The sequence below is a fragment of the Podarcis raffonei genome, chromosome 15, assembly GCF_027172205.1.
Source record: "Podarcis raffonei isolate rPodRaf1 chromosome 15, rPodRaf1.pri, whole genome shotgun sequence".
Classification (NCBI taxonomy): Eukaryota; Metazoa; Chordata; class Lepidosauria; order Squamata; family Lacertidae; genus Podarcis; species Podarcis raffonei.
The window spans coordinates 33,884,441-33,905,752 of NC_070616.1; the positions used below are offsets into that span (position 1 = coordinate 33,884,441).

The window sequence follows — 21,312 nt, forward strand, 5'->3', positions numbered from 1 at the left end:
GGTGGAGCAGAGACTGTATCCTAGTTTCACAGCACGTGGGTCACTGTTGCTTACCCAGAGAGGGAAGCAACAAGGAGGTCAGTACTGTGCAAAAACACAAGAAGCTTCATGCCTCCATCTCTGTCACTGCGTGAAAAGCTAATTGCAAGCTCTTTGGGGCACAGAGTTGTTTTGTACTCTATAAGGCACAATACATTGTTGGCACTATAGAATCAATAGTAATTAAACCTTTTATATCACTTTCAGTATTCCATTATGCTTTATCATCTCCCCTGCTGAGTAGGCTGCTAGCATTTCCATTGAATTTAAGAGTGACACGTGTCCCTTATTTATGTTTATGGCTCAACCGGCTCTCACCAAAGGCTGCTTGGCTACTGTTGAATCATGACATATCCTTTTCAGTGGTGGTTTCCTATTTGTGGAAAACGCTCCGTGCCTGTCTCTGTTGTTACTGATTTTTTACAGGAAGAATTTGAAAACATTCCTGTTAACTCGGGCATTTGATGGTTGAATGATACTGTTCCTGTCAACCCTGGGATCACTGGATGAGATAATGTTTTCAACTACTTTTAGGATGCTTTGACTGTTTTCAGAATGCTTGTTTTGTTGCTGCTGTGTTTGCCAAGCTGGGCTTCTTCAAGAGGAATGGTGGGATATACATTGAATTGTTGCTGTTGTTGTTGAGCCTTACAACAGCCCTGTGAGGTAGATTAGGAGATAACCAAAGACACCTAACAAACTGCAGAGACAATCCCTCTACTCCGTACACCAAGCCAGTTTCCCCAGCATGGCCTCTGGTTGAGTCACAAACACTTTGAGACAGAAAGTTTGCTTAGGAACTTGCATTCTTTGAGTGATATGTTTCCTAAGAATGAACAAAGTAGGAATCAATCGCTGGCTCTTTTCAAACAGAACAACTGTTCAGTGTTCTTGCTCATCTAAAATAAGTTGTCTTCTGCCAGACTGAGTGAGCAAATAAGTATATTGGTTGAAAGACTGAGCATATGAGAAGAAACTGAGAGTGAATGCACTGCATTCAAGAATTTCATTACAAGAAACAAGAAGGGTGCAAGTGTTGTTTTAATTAAATCTGAAGTTAAATGCCTTCTCCCTCTCTTTCAACAATGGTACCATCTTTGCCAAGGGTGAAGAGTCTCAGTTTCCACAACACCTCCCCACTACAACTTTATTTTTCTTGCACCACCTCCACTCCTTTAATATCTATTCCTGCAAGAAACGCTGTGGTACATATGTCCAAAAGTAACGGGTTGTCTGGGATTTTGCTCATCTCTTCCTCTTGCGAAGTACAGCTCCCACACTGGCCTTACCATTGCCTCAGTCGGCCATACAACTTGGAAGATTAAATTTAGATTGCAGATGTATGCTCTTGTGATACTGGAGATGCTTGTCAAGCCTTCTGAGAAGTGTGTGTGTGTCTAATGACCTTCAGAGCAGGATCTCTCATCAGTTTTCTATAGCGTTTCCCTGGGAAATAAATCTTTTCGTGACAAGCAATAACCATGTGTACATTTAAGGAAACCCCGAGGATTTTCCCTATTGGCCATAATGAGGCTTCCAGTAAATCCTTCAAGTCGAACATTCCCAAGTGTTCCCCTCCCCCACTTTCCAGATGTTTTAGCAGCTTATCTTCCTCACTGCTTGCTCTAAAGCTGATCTTCCTAGCTCCTTGCCTTGTGCCCTCTCTGCAAGAATATATATCTACAGGCATCCAAGTCCCTGCTGTTTGGAAATATCAGTGACCCTAAAGGAGGCAATCATGTCTTCAGTACAAACCATCAGCCCCCACTGTGTTCTTGTTTCTCATTTTACCTTTTTCTTCTTTCTTTTGACATTTATGGAAATCAGGCTGCAATCCTACATATGTGAACTTACCAGGGAGTAAGTCCTAGTGAACTCAGTGGGACTTGCTTCTAAGTAGACATGAATGAAATTGCTCTGTGAGACTCCTAGGTCGCAGGGAAGTTGACCAGATTTCTTCCTTTTTATTTTAATTTTTTATATTTACATTTATATGTACATATGTGCACAAAATTTCTTCTTCATAATGAAACACCCACCTTTTCCTGCTTATGACAAAGACATAGACACTCAAACCGATTTATGTGTACGTATGCCTCTTCTGTCTTGTTTGTATTATTTTACATTATATTTTGAGGTTAAATTTAAGCTGTAATAACTTAAATATATCCTTATCAATCATAAGTGTTAATGAATTGGTTGTTTTGCATACATATTTAAAAGGGATTTATTTATTTATTTGAGTATGCATGAATGACCACTAGCATAGATGATTTTGAAAGAAAAAGAAACAAACTTATGGGGAGGGACAGGCCTCGGATAGCCCTTCCGTTAGACATAGTGTGACAGCTGCCTTAGTTGGCAGGTGCTGGATCTGTAGAACAGAACTCTGTGTGGCAGCAACCTTCACTACCTCTCTCAAGCTAGTGTCCTGCTCCTAGGTGTGCTGGAGGAGTTGCCCCACTGCCAACACTGAAGGTATACATACGTTTGAAACCCACTGTCAGACTTCGGGGAATCAGATCCTTCCCCCGGTGGCAGTGATTAAGAAGATCAAACAAAAAGAGTGTTCTTACCAGAGTTTCTTTAATAATCACAGCGAGGGACAAAGGAATGCATATCCCTCTAAAAATGGTGTTGCTCCCTGTTAAGGTTTACCCCCCTCTGTTCCCCTTGATCTACGTCACTCCTACGTCAGGTAACCTGAGCTTGTTGCCTATGCGCTTTCTGTTCTATCACTCTCAGAGCCCGTCTAGTCCTAGGCGGGGGGGGGGGTCATGAATGCTGTCCACGGACACTGAATCTGCCAGCTGTCTCTCTCCTGGTGTGCCCTCTTCTAGCTGTTCCTCACCCAGTATTTCCCAGCTTCTCCCCTCTGGACTATGCCCCTCTGCAAACCACTGTTCTAAATCAATACAGTGGTACCTCGCAAGACGAATGCCTCGCAAGACAAAAAACTCGCTAGATGAAAGGGTTTTTTGTTTTTTGAGCTGCTTCGCAAGACGATTTTCCCTATGGGCTTGCTTCGCAAGGCGGAAACGTCTTGCAAGTTTGTTTCCTTTTTCTTAACACCATTAATACAGTTGCGACTTGACTTCGAGGAGCAACTCATAGAACGCGGTGTGGTAGCCTTTTCTGAGGTTTTTCTGAGACTTTGGTGATTTTTGAAGCTTTTCCAAAACTTTCCCGACACCGTGCTTCGCAAGACGAAAAAAATCGCAAGACGACAAAACTCGCGGAACGAATTAATTTCGTCTTGCGAGGCACCACTGTACTGTCCTCCTGCCCTTGGGAAGGTTCAGGAGAAGGGGGGATGGCTCCCACCATTCCTCCTCAGTCCAGCCCCAGACGCCCATGTATACCACTTTAACAGCCAGGTATCTTCCAAAGAATCCTGGGAACTGTAGGTTATTGAGGGTGCCGAGCATTGTTAGGAGACCCCTCACAGAGTGACAATTCACAGTACTCTTACCAAACCACAGTTCCCAGGATTTATTGGGGGAAGTTGTGACTGTGGCATGAAAAGTGCTGTAGGCATATGTGGTGGATGTGACCAAAGTATGATTCAGCTGCCGGCCCAATTGGCTTCCATATGCAGAGTGGAGGAGGGCGCCATCTTGTACTTCCCTCCAGACAGCGAAATGTCTTGCGCCAGCCCCAAAGAGCCTGTATCCAATGACTGTTTAGCCATGACCTCTCCATGGAGACCTCATGCTCTGTGTACCTCTGCTTGGGGGAGCAGAGAGCGCTTGAGGGTTGTTAGCTTTCATGTCCTGCTTGTGGGCCAATATCAGAAACAGAAGATACACAGAAGACTGCACAAAGAAGGTGGGTCTTGTGTTCTTATAGATACACTTTGAATTCCTTACTGACTTATTCACAAAACAAACGAATCTTCAGTGGCTTTGCTCTTAGCAGCTGCTAAGCCCTTTAATTTATCCAAGTCATTTACAATTTCTGATGGAACTGTTAATGGTGTGATGCGCACAGTGGAGAGGGAGGAATCTGAAAGGCTTAAATACTTTCTTTTTGTTTACTGCTGCTGTTTGTAATTTGTTTGTGTTGTTTTTTTTTAACTTCTCTCCCCAGAGGCAGAAAGCTGTGTTTGGAATATGTCATTGCCATGTCCCTAACCCCTTTATCATGTTGATGCAGTGTAGATTGAAAGAGCGAACTGCAGCCCACCCAGGGGGGGACGCAGGATTGCTACCAGCTTTCAGTTCAAAGTACCTGCCTGTGATATGAAACATACCATAAAATTAATGCTTTCCAGATGTCCCCAAGAATTCTCCGCCATCCATTTCACGTACGTGAATGTTACAGAGTAGGAAATGTTTTTCCTTTCACCTCATTGTCCTTCTTAGCTAACACCCGACACTTTGATGGATTTAGTTGCTACTAGAATGTGTAAGCTAGTTGTGGTCATATGTTCTTGCCAGCAGCAGCAAGAGATTTTCTTTTCTTTTTAAAAAACGAAACGGCTTTAAATACTGGTGTTGGGAGTTAAATGGACATTTTTGGTAAGCGCTTAATTCTGCTACTGAATTACTCCGTTGAGATTCCAATCCAAAAGCGGGCAAGGGCGGATGCTAAAGATGTAAGTACAGTGGTACCTTGGGTTACATACGCTTCAGGTTACATACACTTCAGGTTACAGACTCCGCTAACCCAGAAATAGTACCTCAGGTTAAGAACATTGCTTCAGGATGAGAACAGAAATTGTGCTCCTGCGTGGCGGCCGCAGCAGGAGGCCCCATGAGCTAAAGTGGTGCTTCAGGTTAAGAACAGTTTCAGGTTAAGAATGGACCTCCGGAACGAATTAAGTACTTAACCTGAGGTACCACTGTTGGCTGGTTTGCCAGTGTCCGTGGCACCTCCAAAATAGGAGTGGAAAACACTGGCGCCAACTCCAGTTTTCTGGGCACCCACAAAATTTTCCCGGCCTGCACCACCACTGCCTTAACACCGACTCTCCAGAGCTACAGCGAAGACTGGGCCAGGGCCTCCGCCTCCACCGCAGGGCCTCTGTTGGGGCCCAGTGTGGCCCCCGGGGTGTGGCTGCAGCAGGCCTCAACAGAGGTCCTGCGACAGAGGCAGAGACCCCGACTCCTCCATGGTGCCAGAAAGCGGCGGCAGTGGGCAGAGGCCAAGCAGCATGCACAATGTGTGACGTGACATCATGACATCATGTCACATTGTGCAAACCACTGAGCACCCACAGTCTAGGGCCCAAGTCAGCGCCCCTGGTAGAAAAGGCTACTTGCTGAAACCTTGAAGAGCCATTTCCACTCAGTTAGATAAATCAATTGTCATACTCAGTAGAAGGCAGCTTCATATGTTCACCCTTTTCCTCAGCCTAATCTGCACCACAAAATGGGAAATTGGCGGCTGCTGTGGGGTGTGTGCAAAAATCATGCGCAGCCCTCCAAGCTCCTTGGAGTAGGGCAGGATATAAATCTATGTTATGATTTGGTTGGAAGCAACAGTTATTTACACCTGTAATTTACCGTATTTTTCGCTCCATAAGACGCACCTGACCATAAGACTCACCTAGTTTTTAGAGGGGGGATGCAAGAAAAATAATATTCTTTAAAGGGAGCGCTGAGCAGAGCCTGTATGCATCCCAGGCTCTGCTCAGTGCTCCCTTTCACGAGCCGCGTGGAGCGTGTGTGCGGCACTTGCAGGCTTTTCCCCGAGGAGGGAGAAGGGCAGCTCGTCACTGCCCTTCTCCCTCCTCAGGGAAAAGCCCCCAAGAGCCACACACATGCTCCACGTGGCTCTTTAAAGGGAGTGCTGAGCAGAGCCTCCTGCCTGCATTCGCTCCATAAGAGACACACACATTTCCCCTTACTTTTTAGGAGGGAAAAAGTGCATCTTATGGAGCGAAAAATACGGTAATCAAGTTAAGGCCCATCTTGCTGTCTTGTAGAGTCCTTGAAGGGCGGGGAGGTGGAGAGGCCCCAATCCACAGTCAAGCAGGATGAACGTTTTGTGAAATAAATAAATCCATCCTGCGTTCCTACCCATGCGGTAGCTTGTATTGCATCATTGGGCCCCTATCCTCTGGCACTCCAGATGACTCTACAGGACTGGCACTGCAAACCTGATTCATGCCTCAGTTGGCCTGATCCTGTGTTTTGGCAGGCCTGATGTGAGTTGACACAAAGGAAGGCAGGAAGCAGTTGGATCTAACCGATTGCCCCATGGAACAGGTCCAGTAGAGCAGGGCAAAATGAGGACCACAATGATCTCCTTAGCAAAGCTTTATTTTCTTTAGATTTATGCACTGCCCTATTTTGCACACAGAGTAATAAAATGTGTGCTATGCATATCCAATGGGTACGTTGGAAAGATGTAAATGCAGAGGAGTCATTTCCAAAGTCAAGTTTTGATTGACTTAAGTTTTATATGGATCACTTTTTAGAAACTTGAAGCCCGTATTATATAGCTTTGATGTGTTCAGTTTTTAATTTCTTTACAGGTTTTCCCATCAAAACTAGTTTTATAGGCTACCTTAGTGTTTAGGATGTAACTTAGGATGTAACCTAGACTAGTCATCAGAATGTATGAACAGAACTGCTGAGACAGACACCAGTTTTTAATTGTGATCAAATCATGCTGGTGTGATTAAATCTTGTAGCAGCATGGGTGTTTCTGATGCCGCTATAGGGTCAGGGCCAAACTGCCTTTCCAACGTATGTTTCAATTAGATGTATTGCCATTGCGTTTCACTGGTTAATCCATATTTTACTTGCAAAGTCTTATATTCCACAAATTTGTAATTTTCATCAATTAATTGATTCAATGTCAAAATATCTTTTTTCATCCAATTTTGCCAAATTATTACTTGATTTCCAATTTTTAATTTTGGGTTGGCCCATATTGTTAATTTCTCATTCTGATAGGGGTCATCCTTATTATTTTTATTTATATTCATCCAAATTTTTATAGGTGCTTTAATAGTCTCCAGGATAATAGGATATTTCATAAAATTGGAGCCGAGTTTAGTCCACCCTACAAGAGGTCCAAAGAAACTATATTTGAGAGTAGCCCAATTGTATTGGTTTTTTAACGAATATGAATACAATAACCATTAAACACTTATCCAGCAGTACAGGTAATGGTGTTTGTTTTTCTTGAATGGGGAGGTATTCCTAAAGGCCTTGAACTTTCTCCTCTGAGGGTGCAATTGACTAGACTACAAGCAACTGTGATCAGAGCTCTATTCATACATTCTACCAGCACATAAATGGGACTACATCAGCTAGCAGATTGCCCACTCTGTCTCACCATGCTTCCGACACATGAATATCTGCAAAAAGGAAGCCCTTATTTGAACAGACCCTCCAAGTGTCCCTATTTTCCAGGGTCTGTCTGTCCTGGATTTACAGAAGTCATTCCTTTCTGATTTGATCCTGGAATGTACCACTTTTCCTTTGGATGTCCATATTTACATCACAGAAGTGTTGGAGGGTATGGTAGGACTTCTTCTTTTCATCATGTTAGAGGGCATGGACTTATGCAATTCCTGAGCCAAGGCGATAAGTAACCATACAACCTTTAGAAGACATCTGATGGCAGGCCTATCTAACAAAGTTGTTTAATGTTTTATTATTTTTAAAATATATGTCGGAAGCCGCCCAGAGTGGCTAGGGCAACTCAGTCAGATGGGCGGGGTATAAAGAATAAAATTATTATGATTATATCCCTATTTTCATCTGAGAAATGTTGGAGAGTATGTGATCAGGGTTCGGCTTCGTCCGGATGATTTCATGGGTACAGCTGTACATGCAACTTTTGTACTCTGCATATTAATGTCAGCAGGTAGGCCAAGTCAGAGTATTTGGTATCAGGGGCCTGGCTAGTTGGCCCATTCCCACTAGAATGTTGATATACCTTGTGAGCCAGTCATCTGAATAGGGTTCTGGTCTTGTCCCTTTCACCAGATAACCGCAGAGAAGTTGAATAGTTGGGGAAACAGCTTCCCTCTTCTCTGCCTTCCCTACTGTTTTTTGTTTAGTTATCATTTTATGCAGCAAGCTTAATCAGAGCTAATGTCACGTTAGCCATAAATTGTACCAGTTGTCTTACTGAAATGATCTGCACACTCTCTTAGGAGGTCAGAGTAGTAACCAGCTGTACTGGGCTGATCCAACGTTCTCAACCATTAATATACCAGAGGAACCATTGTGGTGCTTCCTTGCAGAAATATATACAGGCCCTGGAAATACTAACGATGATTTGGAAGAATGGTGATTGGGTAAAGGGGATCATAGGAAAAAAATTACTATTCATTGCAAATATGTTGTTGCGTACTGCTAATTAATTTTTAAACAGGCTCACTAGGGACCTCATTGCTAAAACATGACGATTTATCCGCTGGCAGAATAACTGTTAATCCACAACAAAACAGAAAGGAACCTCGTGAAGCTTGGGTCTCACTCAGCAGGCAAAATTTGTTCTTTTTTTTTTGGCATTAAAAAGTTTTAATGGAACTTCAGAAAGATTTTAAGCTTCAGGAGATGAGCGCTTCCAAATTTGGAAATGTACCAGCATTATTGGAGCAGTGGTGATGGGGATTACTCTTTAAGGAAAGGGTGTCTCAGAAAACAGAAAAGATAAGGCCAGTCAGTGTGTGGGTTGATATTTGAAGATACATCCCTTGACTGTATGAGGGAGAAAAAATTGCTCTGAAACATCATGAACACCCACACTAGCATCAGTTGATTCTCCTTCTTCTTCTTAGGCCAGCATCAGTTTTCATAAGGCCACAACTAAGAATACTTAGAGCCCTTGTAGAGATAACCCCAGATCTCCAAGGATTCTCAAGAGAGGAGACAGATACTCTCCTCAGACAGCTTCCAGAGGTGATCCAAGAACCGAGACAGGGATTTGGTGCTGAGGAACCTACAGAAGAAGTACAAGACAGCCCAAAATACCTTGTTGCCCAGACAAGATCCCAACCCAAACAGGAGGCGTTTTACCTTGCAAGTACAACAGCAAGGATCATCCAGTTTGCAAATTAAGGGTTAATTCTGTTTAGTGTGAGCATCAACTAGCCAAGAGGGGAAAAGATGGAAGTGTTGCTTAGCAACCAGGCCGAGCGTCATGATCTTCAGTGAAGTAGCACACGTTCTGATTGGCAATGTAGTTCTGAGGGAACTTCCCTCTGTATATTTGGTTGCATGTCTTCCGTCTCAGTGCAAGGCCTGAACTGAAAGACAAAACCTCTCTTTTCTTTTCTCCCCAAAGGAGACACTGTTTTTGTTCAGTTTGTTCAGCAAAGTGTTATCAGGACTTTCCTGTGTTATCAGAGACTGTGTCTGTGTTATATAAAGTGGTACCTCAGATTAAGAACTTAATTCGTTCCAGATGTCTGTTCTTAACCTGAAACTCTTCATAACCTGAGGTCCACTTTAGCTAATGGGGCCTGCCGCTGCGCCGCCACCGCACGATTTCTGTTCTCATCCTGAAGCAAAGTTCTTAACCCGAGGTACTATTTCTGGGTTAGTGGAGTCTGTAACCTGAAGCATATGTAACCTGAAGCGTCTGTAACCCGAGGTACGACTGTAAGTGATTTTGCTCACACTTTGCATCCAGGAGGGCCCAATGGAAGGCCTTTCCAAAGCCTGAGAGTACTCAGCTGCCTGTGTAGATGCTCCAGGCTGCATTTCTGATAGCTCACTACATGAGGCTCCTGCACGCCAGAAGGTTCCTAGTTCTGGCCTCAGCAGCCCCTGGAAGAGCTTTTACGCTCTCAGCTGCTGCTTCCTCTCAGGCAAGCACAGAAAGTGCTTCTTATTCTCTGCTGGGTTGTTGTTTGATTGTTACACCTTGCAGTTAAGGGCCAGACAACCTGGAGCAGGTTGCACCTTATGCCATCTGAGCAGAACTTGGCAGAATAGCATCCCGTGAATTCATTTCTCCTGCCAGAAAGTCCCAGGAGCAGAGTCTCCCAGTGATGAATGAAGTTCCATGTTTGAACCATGTTTGCATTTGATTCCTTTCTGAACCTCTAGATCCATCTTCCCTATCATCACAAACTCTCAGCAAATGGGGAAGCACATAACTTGTGCCAGGAAAACCATGTTGATAACATATTACTGAATTATCTGGAAGGAAAAGTTGACTTTCTCTGATCTCTGTTTCAGACCCACAGAATAGTTTCCATAGGTTGCAGCCAATACTAGTCGTAACTCCATAACCCACCAACATTTCTCTGATGAAAATAGGGGCATCCTATTCCATATCCTCCAACATTTCTCCAATGTAAACAGAGACATCCCTTCCAACATTTCTCCAGTGAAAATAGGGACGTTCTATTCCATATGATCGAACATTTCTCTGATGAAAATAGGGATGTCCTATCATACCCTCCAACATTTCTCCAATGAAAATAGGGAAAAGGGGGGACATTCCAAGATCAAATCAGAAACTGGGATGGCTTCTGTAAATCCGAGACTTTCCCTGGAAAATAGGGATACTTGGAAGGTCTGCTACTGAGAGCAGACTCGTTGAAAATGAATAAGTTATGTCCATGAATTTCAGTGAGTCTATTCATAGGTAAAACTGAGTTGGATCCTCCACCATCTTAGCATACCAGCCTTAACACCATCACTTGCCACTTAAAGAGGACTTTCTCCCTGGGTGCAAGTGTCCAGCACAGCTGAAACGACCAATAAATGCTGCATATGGGCTGTATGTGCTGAGCATGTGTGCCGTTGCCCATTCATTTATTCCTCCGCATCCCTCTGGGCTGCTCCTGGGCTTTTGTCACCGTCTCCTTACCCTAGCTTGCTGTGTGTGTCATTCTTATTTTATGTTTTCTGAGTCTGCTCCCACAGAAAATCTATTATTAGTCTCTAGGGTGAATGTCAGTGAGTAGGATTATTTATACATGTAAATCAGGAGGACTGGGGGATTGAAGTTATAATGACAGGCTCCTCCAGCCTGATGCAGGTGATTACGACGCGGCAGGTTTCGTTCTTTCTGCCAGAATCCATGTACCAATAGAGGCGATTTACTGTTGGTGCAGATGGGAGCATTGGGCTGTAAATCTAAATGCTGGATGTGTCCACTTGCTTGTTTCTCAGGTTCTTTTTTCCCTGACGATAAATCAAATTCCATGCTCTTCGAAAAGGGGAGAGAAAAAATGAGCACAATATGTTCATAGACAGACCATGGCATTCATGGAAGAAAGAAATATTCTGAGCTTCCTGCTTTCACTCTGCCTTTGCACCCTTGAAAGCACGCCATTGGAATGGTCCACTCTTTTATATTCTTTGTGGCTAATGTGGTACCTTCCAGATTTTGTTGGACTCCGACTCCCATCAGCCCCAGGCATCAGGGCCAATGGTCAGGGCTTATGGGAGCTGTAGTCCAGCAACGTCTGGAGGGATGTGATACATAAGAGAGCCAGTGTGGTGTAATGGTTAAGAGCGGTAGACTCGTAATCTGGTGAACCGGGTTCGCACCTCCTCTCCTCCACATTCAGCTGCTGGGTGACCTTGGGCTAGTCCCACTTCAGAGAACTTCAGAGAAGTCTCTCAGCCTCACTCACCTCACAGAGTGTTTGTTGTGGGGGAGGAAGGGAAAGGAGAATGTTAGCCGCTTTGAGACTCCTTAGGGTAGTGATAAAGCGGGATATCAAATCCAAACTTCTTCTTCAGTCAAGTACAACATTCCTTGTTTTCCTAGAGTGGACATGTGGGGGAATGTTTGGTCCAGCCAGTCAAAAACTTCCTGTTTCCTTCTGGCTGGGACATACTTCCTTTGCATGTGACTAGAGGTGGGCGTGACCTTACCTGTCCAGGTAACAAAAGGACAAGGCACACTGCACACTCTTCCTCTTTGACTTCCTCTGTCGTTGGAGCAGCCTTTTAGCTAGAAATGCTCTGTTGGTTTGCAGTCAACAGAGGACACTGGGATTATCCGCATATGGTATAGATCTGCATGTACATACTTTATAACTAAGTCTGCCTCCTGGGATCCAACTGTGAACAGAATGCGAGTAAACTACTTTTAAATACTTTACACAAGATTGTGGTGTGTTTATTCTTTTAAGAAGGATATAAGGCAACTTAAAGGTAAAGGGACCCCTGACCATTAGGTCTAGTCGTGGCCGACTCTGGGCTTGCGGCGCTCATGTCGCTTTATTGGCCGAGGGAGCCAGCGTACAGCTTCCGGGTCATGTGGCCAGCATAACTAAGCCGCTTCTGGTGAACCAGAGCAGCTCACGGAAACGCCGTTTACCTTCCCGCCAGTGTGGTACCTATTTATCTACTTGCACTTTGACGTGCTTTTGAACTGCTAGGTTGGCAGGAGCAGGGACCGAGCAACGGGAACTCGCCCCGTCATGGGGATTCGAACTGCCAACCTTCTGATCGGCAAGTCCTAGGCTCTGTGGTTTAACCCACAGTGCCACCCACTGTGGAACTTACTAGGAACCTAATAGTCAGAGGCTTACACAAGCCTGCAACCAGTTTTCCGCTGTGCAATTAAAGGGGGTATATGAAACTCTGCTAAGTAAAGGAACTTGCTAGTGAAAGTTAGGGAGGATATTAATAAACAATGTATCCTCTCCTGCCTCCCTGAACATTCCCACATTCCTGCTGTAGATGGCCTTGTGAGCCAAGGTGGGATTCCAAGAATACAGCTAAAAAAAGTTTGCAGGCATCCATCTGTCTCAAGAGACAACAGAGTGCACCTCTAGATGTGAAGCCATGCCGCTACAAAAGAAAACTTGTGAGCGTTTAGTTTAGGGTTGCCATATGTCTGTCGAAAGTAGCGTCCAGGTGGAATTTCATAAAATTGGTTAAAATATTAGGGAAAACCCAGGCGTATGGCAACTCATGTCAGAAGTGTTGATTTTTTTGGCGAATCCCCCCCCAAAAGCCCCCCATATAAGCTCAACAACTGCCAAAAAACACTCAACAACTTTTCTGTCCAGATTTTCGCTTTTTGCCGACCCTAATTTAGTTTTAGGCTTGAACTTTGCCACGTCTGAAAGGTGGGTGTGGTTTGAAAAGCCTGGGGGGCCAAACTTATGAGGCCTGTGGGCTGGAGGTTCCCCAACACTGGGATAGATGTAAATTCAGGCCTCTGGTCAGATTAAAAAGGTGGGCGACTGGGGTCTCACCAGCACTGCGTTCAGCAGCTGTGTAAGCAAAGGGCAGTATCCAACAAAACAATTCCTCTAGCTCAAGCACTTTGGGCTGCACCATGCGAGGTACCTCCCTCTCCTCTCTCCATGTACCCGGCCCCCCATCTGCTTTGGAGGGAAACCCATAACATATTTAAGGGGTGCACAGGGGGAATGTGGGGCCCAAAGCACTTGTTTAGTTGGATACAGCTCACAGCTTTTTAAAAATAAAAATAAAATTAAAAAATCAAGTTTTGTAAAGGGGGGAGGATTAGGTGATCCAGGGCCCAGGGCAGAAGTGCCAATCTCTCTCTCCCCACCCCCCTGTTTGTGTGTGTGTGTGTGTCGTGTGTCCTGGGTTCTCTTATCATCCCTGAGCTTCAAGGATTTTTCCATGTGCAAAAGTAATATGGCATCTGGTTTCACTTCCAGCAGCTGGCAGCTTGAGGTCTATATTTTGTGTTGTGCAGAGCAAAGAGAAAATAAAGTGTTGAATTGTTTGGCATTATCAAGGATTTCTGCACCCCAGGAATCCTGCATAAAGAGATGGAAATTCTAGCTGCCAAAGCCAAGAAACAGGCGGAAGTATATGAATTTATTACGTTTTATCGCATTCTCTTTCAAGCAGCGCTGAAAAATGTCAAAAGATCATCTATTGTTCCATCATTTATAAAGAATTTTTTTGTTTTGTTTTTCAGTTGTAATTTTTTTGATGCATGGCTTATAGAGAGATGGGAAAGAAATTGGAACAGAAGACATAGGCAGGCACTGATGCTGGCCGAGTCTGCCATTTGTCTGGCTGCAGAACTGCCTGCATTTAAATTTCTCATATTCCAGTTCTTAATTTAACAAATGTAATTAAGGCTGAGGTAGGTACTCAGATTATTCATTTACTCCAGATGGGGAAAAAATTAAATTGAATGCAAATTTTGTAATCAGACGTGAAGTTCAGAACGCTGGACGTGATGGGGAAATGGCTGCAACTTAATAGGGACCCACTTTCCCTAAACAGTGCCCAAGTTTAGAAGCTGGGATTATTTGAATAATTGAGGTGGCATTAGATAAAATATCTGATTGCTGATATCTTCCGAAAAACCAAGTCCTTGTAATTCTCCACCGAGGGGGATTAGTCTGTACCACAGGGCATGCTGAGGAATCTGCTGCTTCGGATAGATTTGCGCCTGAATTTCAGCCAGGTTATTTGTGGCCTTTAAAGCTTCCGAAAGGTCCAGCATAAGAAGAGCTGGCTGGAACAGGCCATTGGTCCTTCAGCATCCTGTTCTCACACTGGCCAACCAGATGCCTGCAAAAAGCCCGCAGCTAGACTGGAGACTGGGAGCGGCCGCCAAGACCACATAACACTGGTCTTGAAAGACCTACACTGGCTCCCAGTACACTTCCAAGCACAATTCAAAGTGTTGGTGCTGACCTTTAAAGCCCTAAACAGCCTCTGCCCAGTATACCTGAAGGAGCGTCTCCACTCCCATCGTTCTGTCCGGACACTGAGGTCCAGCGCCAAGGGCCTTCTGGCGGTTCGCTCCCTGCGAGAAGCCAAGTTACAGGGAACCAGGCAGAGGGCCTTCTCGGTAGTGGCGTCCGCCCTGTGGACTGCCCTCCCACCAGATGTCAAAGAGAAGAACAACTACCAGACTTTTAGAAGACCTCTGAAGGCAGCCCTGTTTAGGGAAGCTTTTAATGTTTAATATTTTAACATTATGTTGGAAGCCGCCCAGAGTGTCTGGGGAAACCCAGCCAATAATAAATTATTATTATTATTATTATTATTATTATTATTATTATTAGCAGGAACATAGCCATTGTGGCCAGTAGCCACTGGTAGCCTTATCCCCCATAAATCTGGCTAATCCCCTTCTAAAGCCATCCAGGCTGGTGCTGCCCATTCCTATCTACTGTGGGAAGGAATTCCAGTTACTGTTTATAGACAACTTTTCATATGTAATGAGATCAGTGTCAGATTTGCAAATAAGCTCAAAAAGCTATAGCTTAGGACCCCACTCTCTTGGGGCCCCCAAAAAAATTAAAGGGAAAGAAAACCTGGATGTACATTTCCAAAATATAAGATTTAAAAAAAACCAAATCAAATAAAACCTACATACAGCAACAGTGTTTTGTGTAGTGTAGGCTCCAATAATAATAATAATAATAATAATAATAATAATAATAATAATAATTTTATTTATATCCCGCCCTCCCCAGCCGAAGCCGGGCTCAGGGCGGCTAACAACAATAAAACAATACAAAAGTACAACACAAACAACACTCTAAAATCATTCATATGATGTAAGTCATGGGCCCCGCCTGCTAGCCTGCTCCCTAAAATATTACTGGTATGCTCATTTCTATGTATAGGGTGCCTACATTCTGCATGGACTGGTTATTTTGTTATGTGCAAATGGCTTTAGATACCTGTTTGGTGCATAAATTACCATATAGCATATATTCAACACACAAAAAACAGCAACAATTTGTTGTTGACAAAGGACAGCTGGACATATAAAGGGCTGCATTACCCTCAGTAGCTTAGGGCCTCATCAAACCTAAATCTGGCCCTGAATGAGATCATATACTATTCTTCCCATTTCCTTGGGGAGTAAGAAGTTTCAGGTTTAGTGCTACCAGTTTTGCGGTGCATTCCTAGCTGTGTCTACCCAGAAGTAAGTCCTGTTAAATTTTTGTAGGGTTTGCTCCCAGGTAAGTGAGATTAGAATTGCAGCCAAAGTCAGGGATAGAAAAGCTGAGGCTCTCCTGATGTTGCTGGACATCATCTGTGACCCTTGGGAATTCAGGCTGGGGCTGAAGAGTATTAAAAGAACTGGCAGATGTGATTTCAGAACCACTGGCAGTCATCTTTGAGAATTCCTGGAGAACAGGCGAAGTCCCGGCAGACTGGAGGAGGGCAAATGTTGTCCCTATTTTCAAAAAGGGGAAAAGAGAGGACCCAAATAATTACCGCCCAGTCAGTCTGACATCAATACCAGGGAAGATTCTGGAGCAGATCATTAAGCAAACAGTCTGTGAGCACCTAGAAAGGAATGCTGTGATCACCAATAGTCAGCATGGATTTCTGAAAAATAAGTCATGTCAGACTAACCTGATCTCGTTTTTTGACAGAATTACAAGCCTGGTAGATGAAGGGAACGCAGTGGATGTAGCCTACCTTGATTTCAGCAAGGCATTTGACAAGGTGCCCCATGATATTCTTGTAAAGAAGCTGGTAAAATGCGGTCTTGACTATGCTACCACTCAGTGGATTTGTAACTGGCTGACTGACCGAACCCAAAGGGTGCTCATCAATGGTTCCTCTTCATCCTGGAGAAGAGTGACTAGTGGGGTGCCACAGGGTTCTGTCTTGGGCCCGGTCTTATTCAACATCTTTATCAACGACTTGGATGATGGACTCAAGGGCATCCTGATCAAATTTGCAGATGACACCAAACTGGGAGGGGTGGCTAACACCCCAGAGGACAGGATCACACTTCAAAACGACCTTGACAGATTAGAGAACTGGGCCAAAACAAACAAGATGAATTTTAACAGGGAGAAATGTAAAGTATTGCACTTGGGCAAAAAAAATGAGAGGCACAAATACAAGATGGGTGACACCTGGCTTGAGAGCACTACATGTGAAAAGGATCTAGGAGTCTTGGTTGACCACAAACTTGACATGAGCCAACAGTGTGACGCGGCAGCTAAAAAAGCCAATGCAATTCTGGGCTGCATCAATAGGAGTATAGCATCTAGATCAAGGGAAGTAATAGTGCCACTGTATTCTGCTCTGGTCAGACCTCACCTGGAGTACTGTGTCCAGTTCTGGGCACCACAGTTCAAGAAGGACATTGACAAACTGGAACGTGTCCAGAGGAGGGCAACCAAAATGGTCAAAGGCCTGGAAACGATGCCTTATGAGGAACGGCTAAGGGAGCTGGGCATGTTTAGCCTGGAGAAGAGGAGGTTAAGGGGTGATATGATAGCCATGTTCAAATATATAAAAGGATGTCACATAGAGGAGGGAGAAAGGTTGTTTTCTGCTGCTCCAGAGAAGCGGACACGGAGCAATGGATCCAAACTACAAGAAAGAAGATTCCACCTAAACATTAGGAAGAACTTCCTGACAGTAAGAGCTGTTCGACAGTGGAATTTGCTGCCAAGGAGTGTGGTGGAGTCTCCTTCTTTGGAGGTCTTTAAGCAGAGGCTTGACAACCATATGTCAGGAGTGCTCTGATGGTGTTTCCTGCTTGGCAGGGGGTTGGACTCGATGGCCCTTGTGGTCTCTTCCAACTCTATGATTCTATGATTCTATGATTCTATGATTCTAAGGTTGCAGTCAAGCAATATCTAGAGGACCACAGTTTCCCCATTCCTGGCTTAAGTGAGCGCAAACAGGTACAGTGGTACCTCGGGTTAAGTACTTAATTCGTTCCAGAGGTCCATTCTTAACCTGAAACTGTTCTTAACCTGAAGCACTACTTTAGCTAATGGGGCCTCCTGCTTCTGCCGCGCCACCAGAGCACAATTTCTGTTCTCATCCTGAAGCAAAGTTCTTAACCCGAGTGTTCCAGTATAAATCTAACACTGGTACACTATTCCTGCATACAGCAGCAACAACAACGAAAACACCAAATTGGAGGTGCACATCCTCTACCCAGCTCTGCTGCCTTCCCAGAGTTAATTTCCCCTCTTGCATTAATTGTGCTTAAGAGTTGTGTGTCAGCACCAACCCTAACCATGTTTGTGGCTAACCATGGTCTTAGCCATGGTTATGGCTAACCAATGCTGTGGCAATCACACAGGGTCCCCGGACGTTTCACCGTCTATTGATCCCTGTGCCACCACTTTATTTCTCGCTGCCACCACCCAGGCCCTACCTGGTGCAATACTGAGTCTAGTCAGGATTGAATTGGAACATAAACCTCTGTTTATTTATTGCAGTTTAACAAGTGTCTGTTTATTTATTGCAGTTTAACAAGAGAGCCAGTGTGGTGTAGTGGTTAAGAGCGGTGGACTCGTAATCTGGGGAACCGGGTTCGTGTCTCCACTCCTCCACATGCAGCTGCTGGGTGACCTTGGGCTAGTCACGCTTCTCTGAAGTCTCTCAGCCTCACTCACCTCACAGAGTGTTTGTTGTGGGGGAGGAAGGGAAAGGAGAATGTTAGCCGCTTTGAGACTCCTTCGGGTAGTGATAAAGCGGGATATCAAATCCAAAACTCTTTCAAAAACAGTATCGGTCAATTACAATCATGGGGTGCCTATCCAGACCTATAACGTCCGCTACCTGCTCTCACTCGCTAAACCACCTCTCAGATATTTACTTGTCTGCCTAGCCCCTAACTATTCCTGACTCAGCTTATTTCGCTACACTAACTCAACCTACCCACAGACTCTATCCCAATTCACTCCCACGCCAACCAACCACCCAAATCCCAACAAACTCCCCCCTTCGCCCCTCCCAGAGCTGGTTTTATAGTCCCTCTGACTCCACCCCCCTGGGTTCTGATTGGGTAACCTGTTTAACTATTTCACCTCCACCACTCTCATATGTTAACGTCACACATGGTTCTTTACTTAATCAGGATTCGAACCCCTCATGCTGTTGCATTCATGTCCTGCTTGCAGGCTTCCTATAGGCGTTGGTTGGCCATCTTGGTACAAGATGAGCCTTTGGCCTGATACAAGAAGGCTCTTCCTAAAGTTCATGTCCTCCTTGTGTTCTTCTCGGTGGCTACTGTGGGAGGCAAGAGGCCAATCTGATCTAGCAGGACTTGTGCTCTTATGAGACCCTTAAGAGTTTGTGTGCTGATGAGATTGTGTGATTTCTTCTAATTTATCTCCCTTTCTCACGCTTTCATGTCTGAGGATATCTTCCAGGTCTAAAAGGCCTAGAAAAACCCTGACGGTGTTTGAACTCCACCCACCCAAGAAGGGTAGCTTTCCCTTGGAACTTAAATCACATCAGACAAGTTGGGTGTTATCTTAAGGTTTGCAAATTGCTTGTTTGCTTTTTCCAGCTGGAGCTGTTAATTCAGAACAATTAACATGCAGTTTAAAACTGAAGCGAAGCATATGGAAGTGGTCCCAAGGAAAAGAGTCTCTCTCTTTTTACAGCATCTCTTTAGTATCAGAGAGGGAGTCTGAAAAGCAGTCTGCTTGCAGCAGGAGGGAGGAGAACAGGTCCTGAGCTGCTTAGGAGCAGGTGCAGCGTCATTCGCATTCTTTAGGGAAATAACAAATGTCTAGTGTAAAATGCTTCAGCAATACATCTTCATTTTAAAAACTTAGTGGATTTCAGTTCAGCAAACGAAGACATAACGCAGGGGCTGATTTCTCTACCTGACAAACTCGGCAAAGGCTAAGGCTCCCTGTCTCCAAAACCTACTGCATTCCTTCTTCCAGTCAAGCAAGTGAGGTCGCTGCAGAGCCCATGCCAAAAATGCCTGGTTGGTGTGACCAGCAAAGGCAGAATTATTACCCTTCAGTCCAGAACTTGGAGGGCTACAGGTTTCCAACCATAGTTCTTGCTTGTGTTAACATGGTGCTTTGTGGGGTCTTGCCTCGAAAACCCTTGAGGCAATCCCTATTACAGGGGAGAGTGAGGCCCCCACCTGAAAGCCTTTGGGGTGTCAGGAAAGGGCAGGAAATTGCTAGTGAATTAACTTATTGTTGCATTTTTGGGAGGGGTATTTATTTGGAATATTTGTAAACCTCTAAACTTTACAAAATATCATGCAATGACAATCAACTGCATCAAGACAAAAACAGGAACAGCAGTTCTCCAGAGAATTCAGGTACTGCCCACAAATCAAGCCATCGTTCTGGAAAAGCCTGTAAAAAATCACAATACAGTCATACCTCGTGTTACGTTTGCTTCATGTTGCGGCTTTTCAGGTTATGAACGCGGCAAACCCAGAGGTGTTTACTTCTGGGTTCGCCACACGCGCAAAAGCGATCTGAGCGTTTCATGCATGCGCAGTAGCGGTGCTCTACTTACGGACATTTCAGGGTGTGAACGGCACCCCGAAACGGATCACGTTCATAAGTAGAGGTACCACTGTAACAGTTTTGAAGCATCTGATGTAATGGTTACAATATTGAGACCTGTCTGACTTCAGTGGGTTGAGGTGTATTCCACAAGTCAGGTGCCATTGCACTGAAAGATCTAGTCCGAGCCACCATGGAATTGGGGACAGGGGAGCAGGGCCATAGCTGGGGTGGTGAGCTGGGCCCCCACCAGGGGCGCAGGCAGGGGGGTGCAAAATCAGCTGCTGAGACCCTCCGCCATGCGCCCTGTCCAGCCAACGCTTCCTGCCCGCAGCCAAGCAGGGCGGGGAAGAGGCCACACCCCCTTGGCCCTTCCAGGTGGCCGCCTTGCTCCTTGGCCCTCCTGGCAGCCTGGCATAGGAGCCTGCACACGCCCCAATGCCCCATCCCGTTTGGCCGTGAGGCTCCAGCTCTGCCTCTCCCAGATATTGCTGGGGTCAGGTCTGGGAAGGTCCGCTAGCCTCGGCCCCTGACACTGCCCAGCCCACCTCACTGCCTCTCCGGGCGCCGGGGGGGGTGGAGGGAGTTGCCAACTTCAAAGCCTGCATACCCTGGAGTCACTTTTTTCTCTCTCTCCTCTCACACACCCTCCTTCAAGGGTGCCAACTTCAATAAAATATATGGGGGGCGGTCAGGTAAACACCGCCCTGTATAATCGAGGCGGAGCGTGCACACACTATTTGAATGGCAATGTCCATTAACTGGGGGTTATGTGATTTCACTTATGCAGGCAGGGGCCCAGAAAGTAACCTGCACATAAGTGGAGAGACGCCTATACAGTGGTACCTCTTGTTGCGAACAGAATCTGTTCCGGAGCCCCATTCGCAACATGAGCTGAACGCAATCCGCATCTGCACGTGCACAGGTTGCAATTCACTGCTTCTGCGCATGCGTGTGATGTCATTTTGAGCGTCTGCACATGCACGAGCGGCGAAACCCAGAAGTAACCCTTTCCGGTACTTCCGGGTCGCCGCGGAACGCAACCTGAAAAGACGTAACCTGAACTGAACGTTACAAGAGGTACGACTGTATACCATCATCTAAGTCAGCCTTCCCCATCTTGGTGTCCTCTCTCT

The 21,312-nt window shown here is 45.2% G+C and overlaps 1 protein-coding gene across 10 annotated transcripts in view; it reads left to right on the top strand.

The window, feature by feature from the left end:
- Positions 1–21,312, top strand: part of PKNOX2 (PBX/knotted 1 homeobox 2) — a 439,557-nt gene that overhangs the window by 212,477 nt on the left and 205,768 nt on the right. The window contains exon 5 of one of the 10 annotated variants that reach the window (XM_053367525.1): positions 13,879–14,049. The exons of the other annotated variants lie outside the window; for them this stretch is intronic. The gene's annotated coding sequence lies outside the window, so the exon portion shown is untranslated. The remainder of the gene's footprint in view (positions 1–13,878; positions 14,050–21,312) is intronic. 10 annotated transcript variants of the gene reach the window in all.